Consider the following 18,459-nt stretch of genomic DNA (forward strand, 5'->3'; position numbering starts at 1 on the left):
CATCAGCCCCCTAGAACTTAGAACTACTTAAACCTAACTAACCTAAGGACATCACACACATCCATGCCCGAGGCAAGATTCGAACCTGTGACCGTAGCGGTCACACGGTTCCAGACTGAAGCGCCTAGAACCGCACGGCCACAACGGTCGGCTATCTGAAACGTAAACCACCGAAAAAAACTCTGTCAACTAATAACGGTATCTACTGGTTCTATGGTATACTACATTCTGACAGCGCCATGTACTGGGTGTTTGGCGCGATACATGGTGATGATCGCGTCTCTCAGGCAAACGTCCGAAGTACTAAGCTGAGCAGACGATTTTAAATAAAATTTTAATTACGATATCTTCTTTTGTGTGTTCAGATTCTGATAAGATAACCTTGTATGTTGGCCCTGTAGCCCGTAAAAACCCCATGAAAATTCATCTAGTACCTTTGTAGGTTAGTGTGTGAAAAAAGACAGACAAAACTTTAAATTACGATATATTCTTTTGTTATCCTATAATGAGTAAACAAAGCCCGTATGTTGCCTGAAGCTACGCTCTAGTGACCTGTGAAACCTGATGAAAACTCTTTTAGTAGTTTGGAGATTAGCGTGTTCAAACAGACAGACGGACAGAGACACCAGTGTTACAGTTTTATTGTTAGTGTAGGTATATGGGATATAGGATGTAGGAGTTTCGTGTAGATGAAAGGTTTACCAAGAGACAGGGAAAGGTGGATTGCAGAAGCGCAAATTACTCCAAAGACTGATGACTTAAAGAAAACACTTAGCGGATTACGACTATGTAAGAACGAATGACCTAGAGACTGAATACGGTCCCTGTTTCAATACAGTCCTACGCCGAGCTCGTTGTACTCCATGCCTTGCATATCTCCTAGGTTCCCACAATTTTAGCTATCTTGCTTCAAATGTATCACTCGAAAGGCATTCTTCCAGCATATTCTAACTGATTCTCATGCTTAATGGGTTCAGTTGTGGGAGATAATTCATACGAAGTAACTAAGACTTTTTAAACGGGTGTTATACAAAATGGGGAAAATATAATTGACCTGGCAAATACGTTACACACTTTAAGGCAGGCAACCCAACTTACAACATAGGCATCCAGTCAAATTTTATCCGCAGATCGATAGAAGTGTGTTCGTGGTTGTAATTCTCCCTTTGGGGTTGTTCCGATTCTTCTGACTGTGCGTAGCTGAGGAGGGAGGCTTGTTATTCTGACTGCATCAGTTAGTGTGTATGGATTTTTACATCATTTTAATTGCAACTGTAGCTAGTCCGAATTGTTTTCCTCAGCTGCCCCAAAGTTAGCAAGCAAAACACATACATTGTTTTCCACGTTATAATCCTACAAATGGTTTCCGAATATCAAACATACTATTCACTCAGTTTTGAACGAGAAAGCCGGCGTCATAATTATCGGGACTCTCATTCTGCTGCAGCAGGATCTAATTCATTTCCGCTTTCGGTCTTCCGTGGTCTTCCTAAATCTATTAACTGAATTCTGGGATACTGCTGCTGAAAAACACAAGCTTCTTTCGCTTCCACCGTCACAAGCGACCTTCTGATTTGTCGTTAATGAGCGCTGAGACTTCGACTTCGTAATAAGCCCTAGTGGCTCTTTCTAATTTTGTACTGAGACCATAAAAGAAGTACTTTGCTGGTAGATGATTCAAGACCGATGTGACATCGGCTACTGGGTCTTTTGATTTCTTCAGTGAATGCACAGAAAAAAGATTTGATGAACAGGTAACATAATGGAAAGCTGGAACGACCAGAACAATGTAGCCGTTCTCAGTTCACCTGAATGAGAAACGTAGTTCCTCGCCTTACTACTTGATTCACTCTCATATTTAATGCATCAATCAATATTGCTACAAGAGGGACTGGCGCACATAAAGGCATTTGTTGTTTGAAAACCGCAACCTTTTTTAACAAAACGCAATTTAAGTTACGCAATAGTAACAACTTTTGTACGTAAGAGTAGAAAAATCTTTCCTAAACAGATAGAGAAGACCACATGAAAGGTATTCACTCTGCGGCACAAGAGGATAATGCAACAGTGGTAGAACCGTTTTCATTTAAACACTGTAAGGCAGTAAATGAGATTGTTGATCGTAGAGAATAGTGTACTTGGGTATATGTGATGTTTCTTTATCGGTAGGTAAATTTGGTTACTGATTTTAGAATGACATGACGTCCTACTAGTGCAGTCCGCAGTTTACTGTATTTCCTTTTTTTTTTTTTTGTTCTTAGACATGAGGTTTTATTTTGTGCAGAACTTGTATAAAATATTAAAGCTATTTGGTATACATTGTTAATTCTTCAGTTACAGACTGTTATGGCAAGAAGAAGCCTATATATTTTTAAAACTAGTTGTACATGGTGATTTAGCTGTCCATACCAACGTCATATCAGGCAACCTGCAATGTTATATCTGGCCTTCAAAAACCATGCCCGAGATTTTCATATTCTCTCTCTCGATTCGCGCAAACTATTATTCCTACATATAAAAAGAACAGGAAACTTTTTGTAGGAAATTTCATGCAGTTAAACTTTGTACTGGGATATGTTTTCGCTGGAGGCGAACATACAAAACATACAAAAGGTACCTCAAAAGGCACCTCCATCACTGCACTCACCACTCACATCAAAATTTCTAACGTACTGTTCGAGGCACTCCCTCCTACTACTATGGAAACATTTTCAACTACACGAGCTGTTACTGATGTTCGACCATCTTTGGTCTCTATTGACTGGGCTATTACGCCAGCAGCATGGCTGGTTAGTCCGTTATCACCATCAATTTAAACTCGTACGTGAGAATAATGAAAGAAAACCTACTTCTCTAAACGTTGCGCTAAAACAAATTACGTCGACACTTAGATCTAGGATTAGCCCTTAAAAGCACAGTAGTTTCGTAATCAGAATGCCTGACGAATACAACGACATCATTATTTATTTTATGTTGTCAACATTCACAAAATTATTGGGTAAAATTTATACAAATGTCAGTTTCACAATTTGTAACTGCGCGACGAAGCCGGTGGCGTAATAATGCCAGTCAATGAAGACCAATAAAGCTCGAATGTGGGCAATTACTGGTGCGGGCGGTAATTTTTGTACTGTGGTAAGACGGAGTGACATGAACAGCATGCTAGAAGTTCTAACCTGTGGTAGCTGAGTGTGGGAGCGGCGGTGCGTTTAAATACCAGTTTTGTACGTTGTTCTTGAGTAACACGAAAACTACGGTCTCCAACGAAAATGTATCCCAGTACAAAATTTAACTACTTTAAATGTCCTACAAAAATGTCCTGTTCATTTTTTCCTGTGTGACTAATACTTAGCGCTTAACAAGTGAGAGAAAATGAAAATCTCTCCCGTGATTTCTGAAACCCAGATATAATATTGCGGGTTGCGTGAAACGGTATCGGTAGGTGCGACCGAATCATTCTGGACGTCTTACGGACAGTTAAGGTACACTTCATCGGTCATGTTCCACCTTGTACGTTGGAACAGAAGAAGATCTTTCAGCATGCGACTTGTAATATACGCTGGTTAACTGAGTTTCTTTAATGTCTAAACAATTTACCTGCCTTGAGAATGGAAATCTGTCTTAGTTATGGAATACCTTTAAATACCATCTGTACCGGTATGAAATGGGCGTTAAGATACAAATATGTCAGTAGGGAACATTTGTTGTGAACGAGCCTTAATTTTGTTGTTGTTGGTATGACATCTCTCAAAGATATTTACTATACATCAAGTCATGGAACAAACATCATATGTTTTCATCGTGTTAACAATGTCGAATTTTGTACCAGAAAGTGATGATTTGCGGAAAGCATTAATCTTTTGTTTTCATTTGAAAAAAATGCTGCAGAGTCGCATCGAATGCTTGTCGAGGTATATGCTGATCATGCTCTATCAGAGGCAAAATGCAAAAGAGGGTTTCAACGGTTGAGAAATAATGATTTTGATGTAAGAAATGAAGAACGTGGAAGACCACCAAAAAAATTCGAAGACACCGAATTGCAAGCAATATATTGGATGAAGATGATACTTTGGGTGAGAAGCAAATGGCAGCAATGCTAAATGTTGCACAACAAACAATTTCTGACTGTTTGAAAGCTATGGGAAAGACCCAAAAGTGTGGAAAATGGGTGTCACATGAATTGAATGAAAGACAGATGGAAAACCGAAGAACCATTTGTCAAATTTTGCTTCAAAGACATGAAAGAAAATCAATTTTGCATCGAATTGTTACTGGCGATGAAAAATGGATTTATTTTAAGAATCCTAAACGGGGAAATTCATGGGTTAATCCGGGACAACCATCAACATCGACTGCAATAACAGATCGATTCGGCAAGAAGACAATGTTCTCTGTTTGGTGGGATCAGGAAGGTGTGGTGTACCATGAGCTTCTAAAACCTGATTAAACTGTGAATACTGATGGCTACAGACAAGAAATGATCAATTTGAACTATGCATTGATCGAAAGAAGACCAGAATGGGCCAGAAGACATGGAAAAGTAATTTTCTTTTACACGACAATGCACCTGCACACAAAGCAAAAATGGTTCAGGATACAATCAAACACTTGGCCCCTTCCGACTACTATTTGTTTTCATCAATGGGACACGCATTGGCTGAGGAACACTTCGATTCCTACGAAGAAGTCGAAAATTGCGTGTCTGATTGGTTTGCTTCAAAAGACAAACATTTCTATTGGCATGGTGTCCACAATTTGCCAGAAAGGTGGTCAAAATGTATAGAAAGCAATGGTCAGTACTTTGAATAAAATGTTTTTAATTTTCAATTCTAAATTAGTGTTTCATTTTCACAAAAAAAAACGCTCATTTTATTCCAGTACACCTGGAACACGTCCTGTTTCAGTTCTACCTTACGACAGGCTACCCAGCTTACATCGTCCTCAGTTGCAGATGGTGAAGTTGGGTTGCCTATCTGAAGGCGCTAAAAATAATTTGGAAACAGGTGCTATTTTCCCCATCCTTCATTTATTCACGGTGGTCAGCTGTACCGCAATGCTAAGACTGAACCAGCAAAGTATCTTCATTTCATTTCATTCCAACGACATTGAGTAAAAGGATAAGTCAGTTCCTGGCACCTCGCACCTTGCTTCCCACCTAAAAACAAATCTTAATGTAGCACAAAAACGTGCTGAGAGGTAAAAAAAAAAAAAAGATCGAGATAGAGGTGTCATTCAGTTGTGAAAACGACGCTGTTGGCACCAACGTCGAGGAAGAAATGAAGGAAGGAACAGGGGCGGAGGCGCGCGGCGTTATCGCGTGCTGACGCGGCGCCGGCCCCGCAGTAAAGTGACAGCCTGCGCGCCAGCCGGGAGCGCGGAGGCGAGGCATGCCGGGGGAGCGTCGAGCGATCGATAGTCGATACATTACGCACTGTTTGTCCCCGGTCGCAAACTGCGGCGCCGCCGGCAGGTAAACGCCCGCCCTGGTGAGGGGAGTCCCCCAGGCGGAATTCCTCGGCCGCCGACGCCGCCGACGGCCGCCATCCGTAACCCGCTGCGGAGCAACTTGCGAATTGTTTAAGCCCCGGGGGCTGCTCAGGTGTCGACAGCTGAGGCGGGAGGCTCACAAGTAGTGCAAAGTTCTGTTCAGGAATTCAGGTCTTACGTTTTTCAGATCTATCCGCCGCACATATTCCGACACAGCGGATGTAGTTCGCACAACTGCGAACGTTCTGGACATCATGAAACGAACCCATCTGACACGTTTCTTAACTATGTATTTACATACCAACTGACAAACACGGCTTCCCCCACGGTGCCTATTCTGTATCTTTCCGCCATTGTGCCGATTGTTTCGGTAGTCAAGAGATCCGAACCGTCTAGTACTCGGATTAGAGTCCCCGCGTTATTCAGTATGCATTTCGGTAGCGATACCGTTCGGGTCTAGAGAACCGAAGCGCTGTTGTCGGTTCGTGTCGCGCAAGCCAATCAAAAGCAAGCGGCCGCAGATCCGCGCATGCGCACTGCAGCACGCACAGCGCCACGAATACAAAGCGGCTTGCAGACGACACAGACGCGCTATTCTTCCAAGTACCGAAAATTGCATTTGCTTTGCCATAATGCATGACACCGCATTCCATCGAGCTGACGTGCCCACCTTCATCGCCCTTGCCTCCTCCTTAACAGAATCAGGCGCAGTATATCCATTTCCATGATTCTCAGCTGAAATGCATAGAAATTTTTACAGTTTCCCCGACCGCATGTTTCCATGCATGCATAATAACGATAGTGTATTTGACTGTATTCTGCAGATTATCGTAAAATCCGCATTATGTCACCTTATTCTCATTCACACTGAGATCGTGTTTTGGAATTAACGATTCGGAAAATGAATTAGAAATAGTGTGTAGTACCACACAGTACTAATACATCTATAAAAACACACGAAAAATTGATTCTGAGAGTTTCATAGAATAAGAAGATAAACCGAATGTGGTTATAACTTGCTCCTAGAGATCCAAATGATTAAGTAGCCCACTTCCCTATATGATACCCAACGATTTGGGTCTTAAAAACTCAATTGAAAAAAAAAAAACGCATTTTCGGGAGCCCCTGCAGTTCGTCGAAGTTTATAACACGCATCTGATGAATGAAAATGTTTCGTATGTGGTGCTACAGTCTAAAAACATTACGGCAGAGATCTTTCATCTCTGTCTACTATGGTTGAGGATTCAGTCCCAGATAAATACTTGTGACAAGCAAGATTATGAAGATGACAGCTGCTTGTTACCAGTAATTTAAGTTGTGCTCTTAGATTCATGTCTAACTGCATACTCGGATATCCCTACATATTCGGAAAAAATGGAGAAATTATTTCTGATACGAAAAAAATATAAAGGTCACTGTCGGCTATTTCACGCACAGCAATTTCATCTCCAACAATTTCATATTTCGAATTTTTAACACACAGAAATCACGAAATCATTACTCAGGAAGTGTGCTCTTACATGTAAGTAATAACGAATATTGCAGAAAAAACTTAACTCACACGAATAACAAGGCCTCAGAACGTGTTGCATGTACGTAGAGGAAAAAAAAAAAAAAAAACCTTTTACATCCACCCATGCGAGAACCTGGGTCCTTTCGTATCGCTATCCCGCGCGCTAACCCCTTGGCCACGCCATACAACAGCGACGCAGTGCTTAATTCATGTAGTATTCTGTAGAATAATGTAGGCTGACTTTGTTGCCAAACGGTGCTGCGTAAATCATAAATGCGTGATAGTTTGGAAGGTTTCCAATATCAGGCTTCACATATTTGCTTCCCATTGTTACTTGAAAGTTACAAACACGTTTCGATAACTACTAACTAACACAATTGTGGGGAAAAGTACACAAAGGCACTAGTAACGTCAGTAATATACGTAAGCAGAGCCGATGTCTTCATATTTAATGATCTTTAAAATCTTATTTGCATAAAAATAACACGTATTTTGAGAGAATATTGACCGAAAAGTTTTGTGTCTGGATCTAATAATTCACAGTAACAACCTAATCGTACCATATTTCTAACAAAGGAAAATAGTCTATTATGAACTCACTTTACAACTGGATGCGTCCTCTGGTGACTCCTTAGTAACAAAATCACTAAATCCAAAGCTAAAGCCGCTAAATATGTTTAAAATAACAAATTATAGGTGTACATAAACCACAGCTCACCGATTGACAGCACCAGACTGAAATCGAAAACCTCTCGGTACAATTGTCGTAAAATCGGTGGGAGGACCGTTCGGTAACAAATCCCAGAAGCTTACTGAATAGGATATTTCGATAAAGAACCGAAAATGACATCACTAACGAGCCTAACCTACTACACCGATCGGTATGAACGATACAGTATAGGGCCACAGGTCTTCGTTTTGCTCGGTTTCTGTTAAAAACGGAAACAAATAATGAATTCTGTTGGCAGGGAAGTATCGAAAAAATTTCGTTTCCGTGTATTCGTGAAAACATATTTGAAATTATGGAACGGTTGTGCAGAGAAATATCCATAATATGTACATATACAAGTAGAGTATCCAAATTAAGAAATGTGATACCGGACAACATCACCTAGACGAAAAGGCCGAACAGCAGCGAAAACTCTAAGCTGCGAGGTCAGCGAGAAGCGGCGAAAGTCAACAGCTGTCGTGTGTTGTACAAATAACGTGTTGGATATAAAAAACTGGTTGTGCTCTTTGGTCGTTCCGAGATAATTAGACAATAATTTAGTTGTGTTTGTGTGTGTTTAATGCAAAATAATACACTTTTATTCAGTTTCATCCTCATTACAGTTATTAAGTGTTGCGTTCGAAAACGTAAATTACACAGCAAGAAACAAGATTCACGTGTTCACGTTTCCTGAAGACGATATAATGACGCAGAAATGGCTCCATTCAATTCCAAGGCAGGATTTCACAGATACTAATTATTCAGCTGTTAGTTTCGTTTAGAATGTAATTTACTAATGTATGTTTTAGATATCGATATATTATTATTTGCAATAACACTTGGCTTGAATGTATTGCAATTAATGCATTTCATTGCTCGTTCTCAGGTGTGTCCTAGGAATTTCAAAGATAGACTCATTAAATGGGTAGCATCTACCACAGATGAAAAAACCAGAACTGCTTCACTTTCATTACCACGGCTTTACTGAAATGGCGTGGCAGGTACTTTTCTGATTTGACCAACATATCTATCTTCAGCAGCTCTACCACCACGAGAGGGACAAGAAGAAAAAAAAGTCGTTGAAGGCAGTAGTTTTGTAGGGAAGCGTGAGAATTGTCGCAACCATTCATAATGAGTATTTAGAAAGAATTTCATATAACAGCATTTACGTAAGAATTTGGGAACGTATTGAAAGAAGAGTGTATTACTTTTATGGTATCGATCTATCTGTTCACTCCCATTACCGTATATTGTGACTGATAATCATTTCGAAGCAGAAGTCTATTCAAAATTAGTTCCATTAAACGAAATCCTAAACACTGAATATCTTCTTGAAGTTGTGCTGGTAACCGAAAATTTTGTGAATAAAACCGACTGTGATGTGCATACCTCAGTCTTCTAGTGCGAAAAACATGTTTTGGAAAAGTGTGAATGTTTTTGCTACACCACTACAGTCATTTTAAAAATGCCCTCGATGTTCCTAACAGTTCTCACGCAAGAAAATAGCGCATTCAGATCGCCAGCAGCTTAAGAACGTGCGAGTCATTTTCTATACACTATGCTCGAAATTAATCGCAATTATGCATTTGTAATAGTTTTATCACTGTACCACGTAAACAGCTATATGAATTTTATCTCCCAGTACCTACTGCAACCTACATCCTTCTGAATCTGTTTGGTGTATTCATCTCTTGGTCTCCCTCTGCGATTTTTACCCTCCACGCTGCCCTCCAATACTAAATTGGTGATCCCTAGATGCATCAGGACATGTCCTACCAACCGGTCCCTTCTTCTTCTCAAGTTGTGCCACAAAATTCGGCCCAATTCTATTCAATACCTCCTCTTTAGTTATGTGATGTACCCATCTAATCTTCAGCATTCTTCTGTAGCACCACATTTCGAAAGCTTCTCTTCTCTTCTTGTCCAAACTATTTATCGTCCATGTTTCACTTCTATACATGGTTATACTCCACACAGGAACGACTTCCTGACACTTAAATCTATACTCGATGTTAACAAATTTCTCTTCTTCAGAAACGCTTTCCTTGCCATTACCAGTCTGTATTTTATATCCTCTCTACTTCGACCATCATCAGTTATTTTGCTCCCCAAATAGCAAAACTCATTTACTACTTTAAACGTCTCATTTCCTAATCTAATTCCCGCAGCATCACCCGATTTAATTCGACTACATTCCACTATTCTCGTTTTGCTTTTGTTGATGTTCATCTTATATCCTCCTTTCAAGACCATGTCCATTCCGTTCAGCTGCTATTCCAGGTCATCGACGAACCTCTAAGTTTTTATTTCTTCTCCATGGATTTTAATTCCTATCACCTCAAAAATCGCTACCTTTACGAGCCACACAATTCTTTTGGCGCTGGCTGCTGTATATTAAGATTACCGCTTGGGTATGACGTCACAATATTGGTGTTTGGCCATGTCTTTAGGTCGTGTTGTGCCGGACAGTTTGTGCACTCTGGAAGCAAATGCTTGTCTACAACACGATTTTGCAAACGTCTCTGTGACAACGCCTCTTCGAAGCTGTATAGACGAATACTACTGCTTCCGCCCTCAGCCGTTTGCGCTTTGTAGTTGTCAGGAATTTCCTTAATTTGACTCGACTGTACGAGCGGTTTAGTAGTAAAGAATAAATGTATTAAAGCTTCATGCATGATGCGGCAGTTTTTCACGCATCTCAGTGTTTATGACATCATATCTCCTGAACTATCAGTCGTACCGTGATACATTTTACGGCATTTGTGAATACTATCCGCGGAATTTATCACGAGTACAGCGAATAGCAGAGATATAATATATAATGATACACCACTGGCCATTAAAATTGCTACACCAAGAAAAAATGCAATGTGGGTGCATAGATCCTGAGAAATCAGTGCCCAGAGAACCACCTCTGGCCGTAATAACGGCCTTGATACGCCTGGGCATTGAGTCAAACAGAGCTTGGACGACGTGTACAGGTACAGCTGCCCATGCAGCTTCAACTGGATACCACAGATCAAGAATAGTGACTGGCGTACTGTGACGAGCCAGTTGCTCGGCGACCATTGACCATACGTTTTCAATTGGTGAGAGATCTGGAGAATGTGCTGGCCAGGGCAGCAGTCGAACATTTTTGTATCCAGAAAGGCCCGTACAGGACCTGCAACATGCGGTCGTGCATTATCCTGCTGAAATGTAGGGTTTCGCAGGGATCGAATGAAGGGTAGAGGCACGGATCGTAAAACATCTGAAATGTAACGTCCACTCTTCAAAGTGCCGTCAATGCGAACAAGAAGTGACCTAAACGTGGCACCCAATACCATCACGACGGGTGACTCGCCAGTATGGCAATGACGAATACACGCTTCCCAGGTGCGTTCATCGCGATGTCGCCAAACACGGATGCAAAAATCATGATGCTGTAAACAGAATCTGGATTCATCCGAAAAAATGACATTTTGCCATTCGTGCACCCAGGTTCGTCGTTGAGTACACCATCGCAGGCGCTCCTGTCTGTGATGCAGCGTCAAGGGTAATCGCAGCCATTGTCTCCGAGCTGATAGTCCATGCTGCTGCAAACAGCGTCGAACTGTTCGTGCAGATGGTTGTTGTCTTGCAAACGTCCCCATCTGTTGACTCAAGGATCGAGACGTGGCTGCACGATCCGTTACAGCCATGCGGGTAAGATGCCTGTCATCTCGACTGCTAGTGATACGAGCCCGTTGGGATCCAGCACGGCGTTCCGTATTACCCTCCTGAACCCACCGATCCCATATTCTTCTAACAGTCATTGGATCTCGACCAACACAAGCAGCAATGTCGCCATACGATAAACCGCAATTGTGATAGGCTACAATCCGGCCTTTATCAAAGTCTGAAACGTGATGGTACGCATTTCTCCTCCTTACACGAGACATCACAACAACGTTTCACCAGGCAACGCCGGTCAACTGCTGTTTGTGTATGAAAAATCGGTTGGAAATTTTCCTCATGTGAGCACGTTGTAGGTGTCGCCACCGGTGCCAACCTTGTGTGAATGCTCTGACAATCTAATCATTTGCTTACCACAGCATCTTATTCCTGTCGGTTAAATTTCGCGTCTGTAGCACGTCATCTTCGTGGTGTAGCCATTTTAATGGCAAGTAGTGTATGACATTTAAATGTCATGGACAGTTCGGCTGTTCATTGTGCATCGCGTCATATCTCCTGAAGTATGATAGGTAAGAAGCTCTTGCCCTCACAGCGATTTTTGCGTGACAATAAGAGTGACAGGAACACACACACACACATACACACACACACACACACACACACACACACACACACACACACACACACATATATATATATATATATATATATATATATATATATATATATTACTTTAATACGTATGATATGTGCATGTAAGATGTTTGAACTTAAAGAAATTTCATTTCACGGCTAGAGGACACCGCATGTACAGTCGCGCTCAAAAGTATCCGAACAACCTGAACTGCACTTCGCCTGATTCGCACGCAACCGACATAACGCGGCTGTCTAGCAGGTCCTCTAATCGCTCCTTGGTACAGTCGTTTGACTATTGAAAATGGTTCTAACATGTCACCACTAGAGAATACTGCTCTGTATCGCAGTAAATCAAGATGTAAAGTAATACCACGATGCTACAAATATCAGGGAATGCGTCATCACAGATAAGACTGTCCTTAAGGCTTGTAAGCTCACATTTATTACAATAAATGGCATACATGAAATGTTACCACTCTCATTATTACGTCAGAAAGGTAATGCACATAGCAAGTTCGTCGTATTCATGATTTCCTCTTCAAAGTAACATACAGTACTTGGATAGCTTAGAATGAAAATCATTCTGTTTATTTCAAAGGAAAACGATAGATTTTCTGAAACATTGCCTGTCATACACAACTCGAAACAGGTTATGTCGACCAAATCATATGGAAGAAATGACAGCGACGTCTATCGGAAGGCAGTAAGATCTCTTGCCTTTTGGTTTGGCAGTACTCGATAGCCATTTCTAGGCGCAAGTAAAGCTCTGTGAAAGAGCTACAAGCAGTCAGATCAAACATCAATAAGGAAATCGCAAGAAAATACTTTCAGCTCATAGTGCAACGGTGAAAAACGTACAATGCTGCACAACAGGTAACGCCTCTTTCCGCTGCTGACAAGCAAATTTTGGGTTTCTAGAAATACATAACTATTTTTATGAAATGCTACAATGGCATACCTCTTGAGTCTGACACAGCATACCAATTAAACATAGACCCAATCAAAATCTAAGTGAGTAGTATTTTATTAATTCGTGTCTATAGAGGCATGCTTGTGTACGGACACACAGTTTTATTAAAAGTTCCATTAGACTGGTAACTTCAGCAGACAGCAGAATTGAATTTTTAAAAATTTTTGCAGGAAATGTATTCAAACTCACGACATCTTATCGATTGTGCACGACACTTACCATTACACTACTAGCTGACACATAGCTATAACAGCTCTAGAGCTGAATAACAATTCCTCCAGAACTTCTGCATAACACAGCACTGTGAGATAATGCAAATGGCCGGGTCTAGACTTCTGAGAGAAACAATTACAGCTTTTCTTTTGCGCTGCACGACGTTTTTTACAAACAGATACCGCAATAGAATAGCTCAAGTGGAAAGGAACACTTCATATTTAAATTTCTGCATCCTACACTGTTGGTAGTTCTGTGTAGGCGGCAGTTACGTGATTTTATTTCGGTGATTACAAAATAGTGTCGAATGTATGCACTGGATAGCCCAGGCAGCTAGTTCATGGTGATCCGGTCAACCAAGTAAATGAATTTACTGAACATGCTGCAATTTACTACAGAGAACCTGTGTGTCAGAGTTCTCATCCAATGTGGCGCAACGGTGTTATGATAGAAAAATGAGGCACAGAAAAGAGGATTTGGTGGTCTGTTGGACTGATGATAGGATCTTATACCTATGGTCTGGGTTTGATTCCCACTTCTGTCAATGATTTTAGATAGGGAGAGAAAGATTCCATTCTCTTCTGGCTACACCAAGTGAAGAAGATATAATGGCAGTGTGGTCTGAAATTCACATTAAATATGATATTCTTTCTGTTCCAAGTAGACGTCAGGTTGAACCACAATAAAGTCTGGAGTGGCGACAGTAACCTTTCTTATACTAGTTATTTTTTTCTAGTGACGAAACAAACGCTATGTAGGGTCACAGGACACTTATTCCATCTTTTATCTGAGCTTCTGTATGTCGAACTGAGAATGCAACTCAGACCGCCCTTAATGCGGCATTTGATCCCTTCGTGACAATACAGCTCGGCTACAATTTGTTGTTTGTTCAAAACTGCAGATTCCTCAACATCTCCACATATTACCCGTGAATGGGTTCGAATCCTGGCCCGGCACTAAAGATTTCATTATGTATTAGCAAGCTCTAACATTAGAACACCTATCTGCTGTTGGCTAATAATTTAGATTTTTAATGTTTTTTTTTATTCGTTGTCAACACTAACGATATCTGACGTTTTTGATGCCCAGTGAGACACAAAACTATTTGCGAGATCACTGTAAATTCAAGATGTTATTCCGAGCTGCTGGTGGAGAAAAATTCGGTAGCTGACGTCTATTTGTTTGTAGTCAACAACGATATGTGTGGGGCTCTATTCCTAGTGAGCACTGAACTCTTCTTCATATTATTTCTAGTTCAAACATGCTCACATGTCGCTGCTGGTGCAACAAACCCATATTTAACGTTCGCTTTCTCTAGAATATAACAGCGATAGGTGCCGGGTTGGAGTCCTGGGAAGGAAAAAATTAATGTTTCGTCTCGTCATTTCAGTTAAAACATCTAGCTACTGCCGAGAAAATCCGATATGTCACAGTTGGTTGTGCTTCGATATCAATCCGATTAGGTTCTGGGTTCGAATCGCTGTCCAACACAAAGCTTTGCCTCGCGGCCTTTCAAGTTACTTGTGAAGAAGCAATATTTAATATCTCTCGTAGTTCGGTACAGGGACAATATATGCTGGGTAGGAATTCGCGTCCGTTAAAAACGTTTGCGTTATGTAATTTAAAGTTGATATTTGCTAACTGATACTGTCTAAAATCGAGGTATATCACTCTCTGTATGCCTAATCAGGAATGACTGTTAGTTTGCGTCAGTCACGAAATCTTTGCTTAGTCTACCTGACCTGGGTTTGAATCCATATGCAGAACGAGACGGTTCGTCGTGTCATTTGCAGTTCACACATATTCTCAACTAGCTGCTCGTGGATAACTTAAGTTTTTAATGTCATTTTGTGTTAAATAATAAGTACTGTATGTTACTTTGAAGAGGAAATCATGTATACGACGAACTTGCTATGTGCATTACCTTTCTGACGTAATAATGAGAGTGGTAACATTTCATGTATGCCATTTATTGTAATAAATGTGAGCTTACAAGCCTTAAGGACAGTCTTATCTATGATGAGGCATTCCCTGATATTTGTAGCATCGTGGTATTACTTTACATCTTGAGTAACTGCGATACAGAGCAGTTTTCTAGTGGTGACATGTTAGAACCATTTTCAATAGTCAAACGACTGTACCAAGGAGCGATTGGAGGACCTGCTAGACAGCTGCGTTATGCCGGTTGCATGCGAATCAGGCGAAATGCAGTTCAGATCGTCCGGAAACTTTTGAGTATGACTGTACTTAATGCTGCGACGCATACATTAACTTCATCACCATAGTCGATAAATGTAGTGGTTTCGGACGAGTGAGATATCGATCTCTTCACGCCTTGTGAAAGTCTTTCGTTATAATTTCAACATTTAAATTATTCATTCTCCTGCGAGTTACGAGTCGCATGTACGTTGCAAAGACGTTCGTGAGTAGATGATCGATTGCTTGCTGTATTAAAACCTCTGACTAGTCCAGTGTAAACATGCTTGGAGACAGCGTGCAGGAGCCTATCCCACGCCCATACAGGCCGAATAGCGTGATTATGAGCCCTTTTCTCTTTCCGTTAGGCTTTCGGCTAGTGGTGTCTGTTATCTGATGATGATCTTGGATGATGGCTCGTCTCCCCGCTCCCACGTTCCTGATATACGATTAGCGTTATAACTTACTTTAAGTTTCCTTTGCGTTGGTCATTCTTATGCAACGAACTAGAAGGAGTATGGTGAGTATTCGGCATGCACTTTCCAGCTTGCTCTAGTATATGACTGAAGTATTTTCAGGGCATTTAACGTGTCTTCACTTGTCTTGTATTCAAACTTAAATTTCTTTGCCTAAATGATTAGATAAATGTCACTGCACGTGGTACAGTATGTTTTCCACCCGTTCATCCATACGACAGGCGTACTCGCTACATGACATTTAGGACTTACTGATGTGTGTGGCATTTTTCTTTGCTCAGTTATTAGCGTATTATGGCCCTCAGTATTACGTGGTATATCATGAAACAAGTGTAATGGTTTTTCTTTTGAAATTAGTCTTAATAACCAGGAATTTAACTAAACCATCAACGTGAAGTCGGACTGCTAACAGTGCCTGACACTCCACTCTTTTTCACGTTCGCCAGACAACAGCAAAAACACCCTGTGAGTGTGTTAGCGTCACTAGAATAACGTTTTCGGGTTACGAGTTGTCCCTTATTCTATGACACAGCACAACTGTGTTTAGCTGTAAAATTGGTTTAATTGTTCTGTTGGGTGTGAAATCTTATGTGTGTGAAATCTTATGGGACTTAACTGCTAAGGTCATCAGTCCCTAAGCTTACACACTATTTAACCTAAATGATCCTAAGGACAAACACACACACCCATGCCCGAAGGAGGACTCGAACCTCCGCCGGGACCAGCCGCACAGTCCGTGACTGCAGCGCCATAGACCGCTCGGCTAATCCTGCGCGGCAAATTTCTCTGTTGTTGTCAAAGAAGCACACGAGTTTACATAGATTGGGACATGACAGTTTCAGGACAGTTGTCAATATAACACATTACGTCCTCTTTAGCGGAAATAACACTGAACACAACAATATCAAATTTAAATAGAAGGTTCTCTACAAGATTTTTCTTACTTCTAGCAGTGAGGTTGACCAATATTACTAAAAATCATCCAATTCTGGTTCTAAGTTCGAGACTATTTAGGACGACAATCAAGTCTATGGAGGATAGTTAGGTTTTGTGACCAGATGAGCAAAAGGTTAATCAAGGTTGCTCGAGTTAACAGTGCACGCAAGCTGGTAATCCAACAAGTTTACACCTCTGCCAGCGGCATTTACCTTTAGCTGCGCGTGCTGTCAGCTGCATGGCTGCTTTCGTCCTCTGAGAATCGTATAAAAAGCTAATCAAAATATTTACTGATTTTATCTGCTGAAACTGTCCCATGTTTCTCGTTAGGCGAGAAAATATGCACTCATCCCTAGTTTGGAAAATATGGCGATATACACGAGCATAGATGGAGCAGCATGTATACTTCAATGCCCTCTCAGTTCTCGCAAGAACAATTATCTATGTGGCTGTTTCGTTTCTGCGCTATCGAAGCTCCACGACTCTTCACATAATTCCTAACTGAATGTCAGCCAAAATGGACATAGTGTTCACACAAAAATTCCTCTTTTGGCGTCTAACAGAGCGTGATACGCCCTGTTCTACACGTGACACTGGTTCAGAGGAGAGTCCTTGAAGTTTTCGGTCTTAAGTCTTTCGTAGCAAACTGTTCCCCCACTTGTGGCCTTTCGTGCTTCACGTCATTGCCTTTTCAGACCAATGGGAGCATTCTTTTCATCTTGTGGAAACTACCTCTGCCAATCGCGAGGGGCCTACCTTTAGACAGAGTCGAAATATCGCCCCTTTTCCTCCTTCCGCGTTTATTTCAGCCAATCGGACATTTTGTGCCCGCTCCTGACGCCTAAAAGTTACACGCGTACATCACGAGCCTATCACGGGCATTTCACATGATCAAGTGCGTCGCTGATGTGTTTGTATCCATCTGTAAATTCCCCAACGCGGTTTTCTAAAGAATTTCTCCATCATGAGCAGCGCTGCGCCACAACCTGCTCCACTCGATGTATCGCCCTGCGCGTTCGTTGTACCTCTCACCGTAGGTCAGCAGCCCCTTTTAGAAGCCTTCCATTGTACGCTGCCGTGACGGCGCAACTTGCGTCTGCCCCCAAAATGTTTCGTCCAGCAGCTTTTTCACCTTTTTCTCATTGACATGCAAGATTTGGGTTCGGTGTGTTAATACCGTCTAATCAAGTGTCATCCCTTTGCATTATATACTGTACATTTTGATAGACAAATCTGTTCACTATCACCGAAGTATGTCAGGTGACATATCCACCTACTTGTTACGATGTACAATATCTCATGTAAGGTGTGCAATTGACATTCATTCAAGCACCACCTTACAAGTGAAAATCTTTTTCAGTTTATTTACCAGTCTTTACAGCTGAGAAGGTAATGACGTTCGCCTGACATTTCACATAGCAAACACATATGTGATAGAACTGATCAGTAGCTTGTTTATCACGATGCTCAATCAACAGCAGGCGAGACTTTGTGGACTTGCATATGAAATGAGGCAAAGAGGATTTCCGAAGATCGTATCTGGAAATCCTCGGAAGCTAGTTTGTGTCATTTCGAAGTTTGACTTTAGCATATGAGTCTTTGGTAACAGTCTGAATTCTGTAAGCCAGCCATCTTATACAACTCTACAGTCCTGTTTACAGTGTAGCAT

Source organism: Schistocerca americana, chromosome 4, assembly GCF_021461395.2.
Source record: "Schistocerca americana isolate TAMUIC-IGC-003095 chromosome 4, iqSchAmer2.1, whole genome shotgun sequence".
NCBI lineage: Eukaryota > Metazoa > Arthropoda > Insecta > Orthoptera > Acrididae > Schistocerca > Schistocerca americana.